This window comes from Sus scrofa, chromosome 8, assembly GCF_000003025.6.
Source record: "Sus scrofa isolate TJ Tabasco breed Duroc chromosome 8, Sscrofa11.1, whole genome shotgun sequence".
Taxonomy (NCBI): domain Eukaryota; kingdom Metazoa; phylum Chordata; class Mammalia; order Artiodactyla; family Suidae; genus Sus; species Sus scrofa.
The window spans coordinates 135,829,519-135,837,130 of NC_010450.4; positions in this window are offsets into that span (position 1 = coordinate 135,829,519).

Genomic DNA, 7,612 nt, shown 5'->3' on the forward strand with positions numbered 1-7,612 from the left:
AGAGGGACCTCTTACTACTTCTGCTATAGAGGTTTGTCCCGGATGGGTTTTGGCTGACTGGCCGGAACAGTTCCCGTCCAGCCCCTCGCTGCCAGGAACAAGTGATCTTGGAGAGGCAGCAGCGGGCGATGGCTTGAAGCGAGATCTTAACCCTCTGCTCAGGAGTGGAACCTGGGCAGCCTGGGTGAAAGGCAGGGATCCTAGCCGCTAGACCAACCAGAGGCTAGGAGCGGAATTGCCCTGATTCTTGCTCCCTGTTGAAAGCAAGAATGTTTCAAGGAGGCAAAGACTGAAGAGAGGTATAAAGTTTATTACCAGCCCACAGAGAGGTGGTTATTCTATTTAAGTCAGAAGCAAAGGCGTAGTGCGGACCCTAAAGAGGAGAGCAGGTGCGGGCGACCCCTGAGTGAGGGAGGGGCGCCCCAGAGGGGATTGAACTCGCTTGGAAAGGACACTTCCTTTTGGCCGATTACCTTGTTTTATTTCCCACGCCCGACTGGACACAGGACTCTCCCGAGGACGCGTGCGCGTCTTTTGGCGAAGGTGGACTCCAGGGCAGAGGGTGCCAGGACAGGGTCAGGACTTACTACGGCCTGGCGCCCCCTCCCTTTCTGACCCCTAGGAGCCTTACTGCGCATGTGTGGTTGGGGAGCTCTCCTTGACCCCCGCAGTGACCGAGGTGGCAGCTTCTCTTTCTCCTCCAGCAGAGCTCAGCTCCCGCAGTTAACTTCCTCCTCGAGGTGACAGAGAAGCAAGGCCCAGTTTACTCAGCCTGAGGGGTTCCAGCCGTTCTCAGCCCAGGGGCCCATCTCCCTCCTCCCTCACCAGGACTCTAGCAACAGGCACACCTGGGACCCCTGAGTTTCCCACGCTGAGGCCTCCCCCCCTCGACGGCATGGGTTTTGTGCTGCATCTGCTCTTTTACTATCTCTTGGCTCTTGAGAGTCACGCTGATTTCTTGAATAAGTAGACAGGACTACTCCTGGGGTTGAGACCCAAAACTCTAATAAGTGCTATTTTTATTTTTGACCAGCTGCCAGCCAACTTCTCATGCGTTGCCTGCTAATAAACTTGCCCTCCTTCCTGACATAGCTGCACAGAGAGCGGTTTGGAATTGCACTGGCGCCACTAAAGAACTTTGACATAAGCAAGATCCTTCATTTCAGAGACGCCTTAGCATGAAAAAGAGAAAGAACAACTCTCTGTTGAGGTGCGTTGTCTGTCTTATTTCTAGATGATCAGTTAGTTTAAAGAAAGGCTCCTTCCCTTCTGAAACATCCTTCATTCTGAAGGGATTAATAGATATTGGCTATTTCATTCTGTGACGATAAAATTGCCAAGACTGTTACTGTTTAAACCAGTTACAATGATTTGCGTGCGTGTGTGTGTTTTAATTTATTTTAATTAATTTATTTATTTGGCCTCACCTTCGGCATGTGGAAGTTTGTGGGCCAGGGATCAAACCCGGGCTGCTGCAGTGACAATGCTGGATTCTTAATCCAAGTTGCCACAAGGAAACTCCTGGGCGTGTGTTTTGAAATGGGTTTTTCTAAATCTAAAGTTTTCCCTCTCTTTGAAGCAGAGATTACTAGGCTGTCTCCAATGATAATTTTGTCTAAAGCTGGTTCCCTTTTACTTTTTTTCCTTCTGGCTCTTCACTCTTACTCCATCTCCTGAGAAATTTTAAAGGTGAATTGACCAGAAAAAAATCAGGAGATTCCCTTGTGGCTCAGTGATAACAAATCCAACTAGTATCCATGAGGACGTGGGTTCAAACCCTGGTCTCACTCCGTGGGTCGGGGATCCAGTGTTGCTGTGAGCTGTGGTGTAGGTTGCAGACGCAGCTCAGATCCTGCGTTCCTCTGGGCTGTGGTGTAGGCCAGCGGCTATAGCTCTGAATCAACCCCTAGCCTGGGAACCTCTGTATGCTGCGGGTGCTGCCCTAAAAAGAAAAAAGAAATGCTGAAGGTAAAAAACATAAAATGGTGTTTAATTAAATGAAAATGTAATGAAACATGTCTCGAAAGGTTTTGATCATGTGCAATCCTTACACTACTATAAATCATGAGCACTTCATATGTTAATTAAAATGGTTATGTCTAGTATTTCCCTCATGGTTCAGCAGGTTAAGGATCCGGCATATTCACTGCTGTGGCTCTGGTTACAGCTGTGGCACGGATTCAGTCCTTGGCCCAGGAACTTCCACATGCCCTGGGTACTGCCAAAAAAATAAAAAGATGAACAAATAAAATTATTTCTAAGTTCTTAGTTAAAATTTTAAGACCTTAGGAAATAAGGCTCTGCCTGTGGGATTCTCTTAAACTTCACTCCGTGTGTCTCTTCATTAGGCTTGTTGTTGTTGTTTGTCTTTTTAGGGCCGCACCTGTGGCGCATGTAAGGTCCCAGGCTAGGGGTGGAATCAGAGCTGCGGCTGCCAGCCTACACCACAGCCACAGCCACACTGGACCCAAGCTGTGTCTTTGACCTACTCCACAGCTCATGGCAACACCAGATCCTTGACCCACTGAGCGAGGCCAGGGATTGAACCCGAGTCCTCGTGGATGCTATCAGGTTTATTAATCGCTGAGCCACGGCGGAACTCCTTCATTAGCCTTCATTAGGCTTCTACAGTGTCCTTTATGTTGACACTCTATGGTGCTTTCCTGAGCTTTGTGAGTCATTCAGGTGAATTACGAAACCGGAGGGTGACGTGGGAACTCCAGAACGAGGGGCTGAGGACCTTGGAAGTTGCATCCGGTGTCCAATGTGCGGGCAGTCTTTGTTTTGTTTTGTTTTTGTCTCTTTGCCATTTCTTGGGCCGCTCCTGCGGCCTGTGGAGGTTCCCAGGCTAGGGGTCGAATCAGAGCTGTAGCCACCGGCCTACACCACAGCCACAGCAACGCGGGATCCGAGCCTCGTCTGCGACCCACACCACGGCTCAGGGCCACGCTGATGCGCGGGCAGTCTCATCGGGGCCCGTGCTTTTAACCTGTGGACTCTGCCACTAACTGAGTGGTTCAAACGAATGGTGCCGCAGTGCACAGGTCACCACCTAACAAGGAAATTCTTGGGCTGCATGATTTCTCATTCTGTATGTGGTTTTCTCTAACCGAAAATATTTTGATAAATTTACCGAATCATGTTTGGATGATATTCCAAACATTTTTTTCCTCTTCAGAGATTCCAGAAATAAACTACTCCAACTCTTATTTTTTCAGATGATGGCAACAAGGCAGATGAGAAAAACAAGTCTCAGGTTAAAAATATAAAAGCAGAGCTGTGCTTTTGATTGGCATCTCAAAACCCACTGCTTTTACTGCTGTTTTTCAAGCAATGTTAAGAACTTTAATAAATTCAATCAGAAATAGGCGTATTTACAACAAATTTGCCAGTGATTCCAACTCTTCTACTTGACAGATGAGAAAAATAGGGCATAGCAAAATGACAAGTTTACACTGGTAAATTGGGTCAACATTTACAAAACTTTATGAAAAGTCACATTAATGTAAATAATTTTTTAGAAAAGCGGGAAGTTCCTCGGTGGCTGGGTGGGTTAAGGATTTTGGTGTTGTCACTGCTGCGATTTGGGTGCGATCCCTGGCCTGGGAACTTCCGCATGCCTCAGGCTTACAAAAGAGAGAGAGAGGGAGGGAGGTGTTCAAAGCGTCGGTGTGAGTGTCCAGCTATGTGCCCGGGGGCGGAATCGCAGGATCACACGGTAGTTCTATATTTAGTTTTCTGAGGTATTTTTCTTTTCTTTTTTTGTCTTTTTAGGGCTGCCCCCGGGGCACGTGCAAACTCCCAGGCTAGGGGTCCAGTCAGAGCTACAGCTGCCGGCCCACACCTACGCCCCAGCTCACAGCAATGCCAGATCCTTAGCCCACTGAGCGAGGCCAGGGATTGAACCATGTCCTCGTGGATGCTAGTCAGGTTCCTAACCCACTGAGCGTGACGGGAACCCTGAGGTACTTTTTAAAAAAAAAATTTTTTTTTTTGGATGTTCCTGGGTCAGGGATTGAACCTGTGCCACAGCAGATGCAGTGCTGGATCCTTAACCTGCCGAACTACCAGGGAACTCCCAGGAAGAGCTTTTTTACCTTCCCCTTAACTGCCTAAAGAATTTAGCAGGGGTCTATACCAGAAAGAGAATAACCACCTGAGATCACTTTTCATGACAGGAGGATGTACTGGCACAGCAGAGCAAGCATTTGCTCATTTTCCTGGGAAGTGCATTCCTCCCCTTTGGGGTCGCAGAACCTGACGCTCTTCTTAGCTCAGGCCGAGACAAGCGCCTCAAATGCCTAATTGCCTTGAGCCTCATGTCCTGAGGACCCTGTACCTATAAAATTAAATTTGTTTCTCTCCTGTTCATCTGTTTTATGTCAGTGGAGTTTTTAGACCAGCCAACAAACCTAGAAGGGAAGAAAGAACATTTCCTCCCAAGGCACGTGGAAGTTCCCCGGCCAGGGACTGAACTCGCACCACAGCAGTGACCCAAGCTGCTGCAGTGACAATGCCGGGTCCTTAACCCGCTGCTCGACTACAGAATTCCTGTTCCAGTGCTCTTGAACAAACACCACGTCCCCGTGGAGAAATGTTTCAGCAATCTTTACAAATGCTTTTCAGGAGCTCCTGCTGTGGTGCAACCGGATTGGTGGACTCTCTGTAGCCCTGGGACACAGGTTCAATCCCTGTCCCCACACAGTGGATTAAGGATCAGTCATTGCTTCTGGCATCAGTTGTAACTGGCTCAGACCTGATCCCTGGCCTGAGAACTCCAAATCCTTTGGGGTGGCCAAAAAAGAAAGAAAAATATTAAAAAAAATTTTTAGTAGCGGTAGGAATGTAAGCAGCATCTCATGCTATCTTATTTTATTTCATTTCATTTTTGTCTTTTTGCCTTTTCTAGGGCCGCTTCCCACGGCATATGGAGGTTCCCAGGCTAGGGGTCTAATTGGAGCTGTAGCCACCGGCCTACGCCACAGCCACAGCAACTCGGAATCTGAGCCATGTCTGCGACCTACACCCCAGTTCACGACAACGCTGGATTCTTAACCCACTGAGCAAGGCCAGGGATCGAACCTGAAACCTCATGGTTAACCATTGTGCCATGATAGGAACTCCTAAAAATTTTTTTTTAAAAAATGTCATTGGTGTTAATTAATTAAATTTATTTTCTTTAAAAAGTATTTTCCTTTCTTTCTAAAATTATTTCCCCAATACAATTTTTTTTCTCCTGTACAGCATGGTGACTGAATTACACATACTTGTACACATTCTTTTTTCTCACATTATCATGCTCCATCATAAGTGACTAGACATGGTTCCCAGAAAAAAAATTTAATTAAAAAAAGATAGCTGGGAGTTTCTGTTGTGGCCCAGTGGTTAACGAACCCGGCTAGTATCCATGAAGACTCAGGTTCGACCCCTGGCTTCGCTCAGTGGGTTGGGGATCTGGTGTTGCCATGAGCTGTGGTGTAATGAGGCTCAGATCCCATGTTGCTGTGAGCTGTGGTGTAGGCCGGCAGCTATAGCTCCAATTCAACCCCTAGCCTGAGAACCTCCATATGCTGCTGGTGTGGCCCTAAAGAGACTAAATAAATAAATAAATAAATAAATAAATAAAAGCGTCTCTATGGCTTTACCAGTGGTGACACAATTTCTTTAAAAACAAAACAAAAAAGCAGGAGTTCCCGTCGTGGCTCAGTGGATGGTGAATCCGACTGGAAACCATGAGGTTTCGGGTTCAATCCCTGGCCTCGCTCAGTGGGTTGAGGATCCGGCATTGCTGTGAGCATTGCTCTGGCTCTGGTGTAGGCGGGGGACTGCGGCTCCGGTTAGAGCCCCAGCCTGGGAACCTCCATGTGCTGCGGGTGTGGCCCTAAAAAGACAAAAAACAAACAAACAAAAAAACAAAACAAAAAAACCACCCAGCCTTCCAAATGTGTTAAACTGTGGCCAACACCATAGAATCTCATGCAGTCTCCTCATTCCACTGGAGTCTTCCAGGATTCGAGTCTAGTTATTAGTCTGGAAACAATGAAATGAGACGCGATGAGTGTGGGTCTTGAGGAGAATCAGCATCCCTCTGCAAAGCCCCCGCTGCAGGCGAAGTCGTTACAGGCGCTTTAGGCGAAGGGGAGGGTCAACTCCAGACGGGAGACCAGATCCCTCCTGCTGCCGCGGGAACAAATCACCACACATGCAGAGGCTTAAAACAACACAAACGTATTACCTTATGGCTCTGGCAGCCTCTCGGGGCTAGAGAAAGTGTCAGTGGGCTTGCTTTCCTCTGGAGGCTTTAGGGGGGATTTTCTTGTTTTCTTTTCTTTTTTGATTACTCAGTGAGTTTTATTACATTTATAGTTGGAGATCTTTTCTTTCTTGTCTTTTTAGGGCTGTACCTGCGGCACATGGAGGTTCCCAGGCTAGGGGTCGAATCAGAGCTGTAGCCACTGGCCTCCGCTACAGCCACAATAACACCAGATCCAAGCCATGTCTGCCACCTACACCGCAGCTCATGGCAATGCCGGATCCGCATCCACTGGGCGAGACCAGGGATCAAACTTGCATCCTCTTGGTTCCTAATCAGATTGGTTTCCACAGAGCCACGACGGGAACTCTGGGGGGAGATTTTTCTTGCCTTTTCGAGCCTCTAGAGGCCATGTGCATTCCTTGGCATGTGGCCCCCTTCCTTCATCCTCAAGGCCAGCAGTATCTTTAAATCCTAACCACTGGACCACCAGGGAACTCCCTGTGATGCACCTTTGAACCTCTTTCTGCCTCCGACCCCCTTGCCACGTATACGGACCCCTGAGATTACACTGGGCCCCCTGGGAAAAGGAAATATGGGATAACCTTCCCATTTCAAGTCTTCGTCTGATCAAACTGCACCATCTTTCTTGCCATGTAAGGTAACACAGTCACAGGTTTTGGGGATTAGGACGTGGACACCTTTGGGGGCATTATTCTGCCTACCTAGAGGAAAAGCTGTTTTTATTGGCAAGGAAGGCCTGGCAAACTCTGGGGTTGAAGGTCCTCAGCTTCACTGAACTCCGTCCAAATGTCCCTGTCTAATCTTTAGTTCCACACTTTTCCTAAAACACCTTTAGAGAGTGTGCAAGTTAATTCAATTTGCTTTGTAATTTACCCTTCTTCACAATCAAATTTTGAATTTTTCAGAAATCTTGACCCTGGGGCTACACGAGGCAAAGATTTTTTTCCATGCAGATAAAAGACTCTGGTTCTTTAACCAGACCTCAGCGTAGGACTTTACACCTTGAGCCTATCTTCTCCCTTCCCTCCTTCCTTTCTTTCTTTTTAAAATATACTTTTTCTTTTTTTTTTTTTAGGGGCTGCACCTGCAGCATATGGAAGTTCGCAGGCTAGGGGTCAAATCCGAGCCGTAGCTGGGGGCCTACTCCACAACCACAGCAACACCAAACCAAGCCACATCCTGAGGCAACGCCAGATCCTTAACCCACTAAGCAAGGCCAGGGATTGAACCCACATCCTCTTGGATACTAGTCAGGTTCTTAACCCACTGAGCCACATTCCTGAGCATATCATTTCTTTCTCGAAGTCCCCGAACATAATTTGAAATAGGCACTCG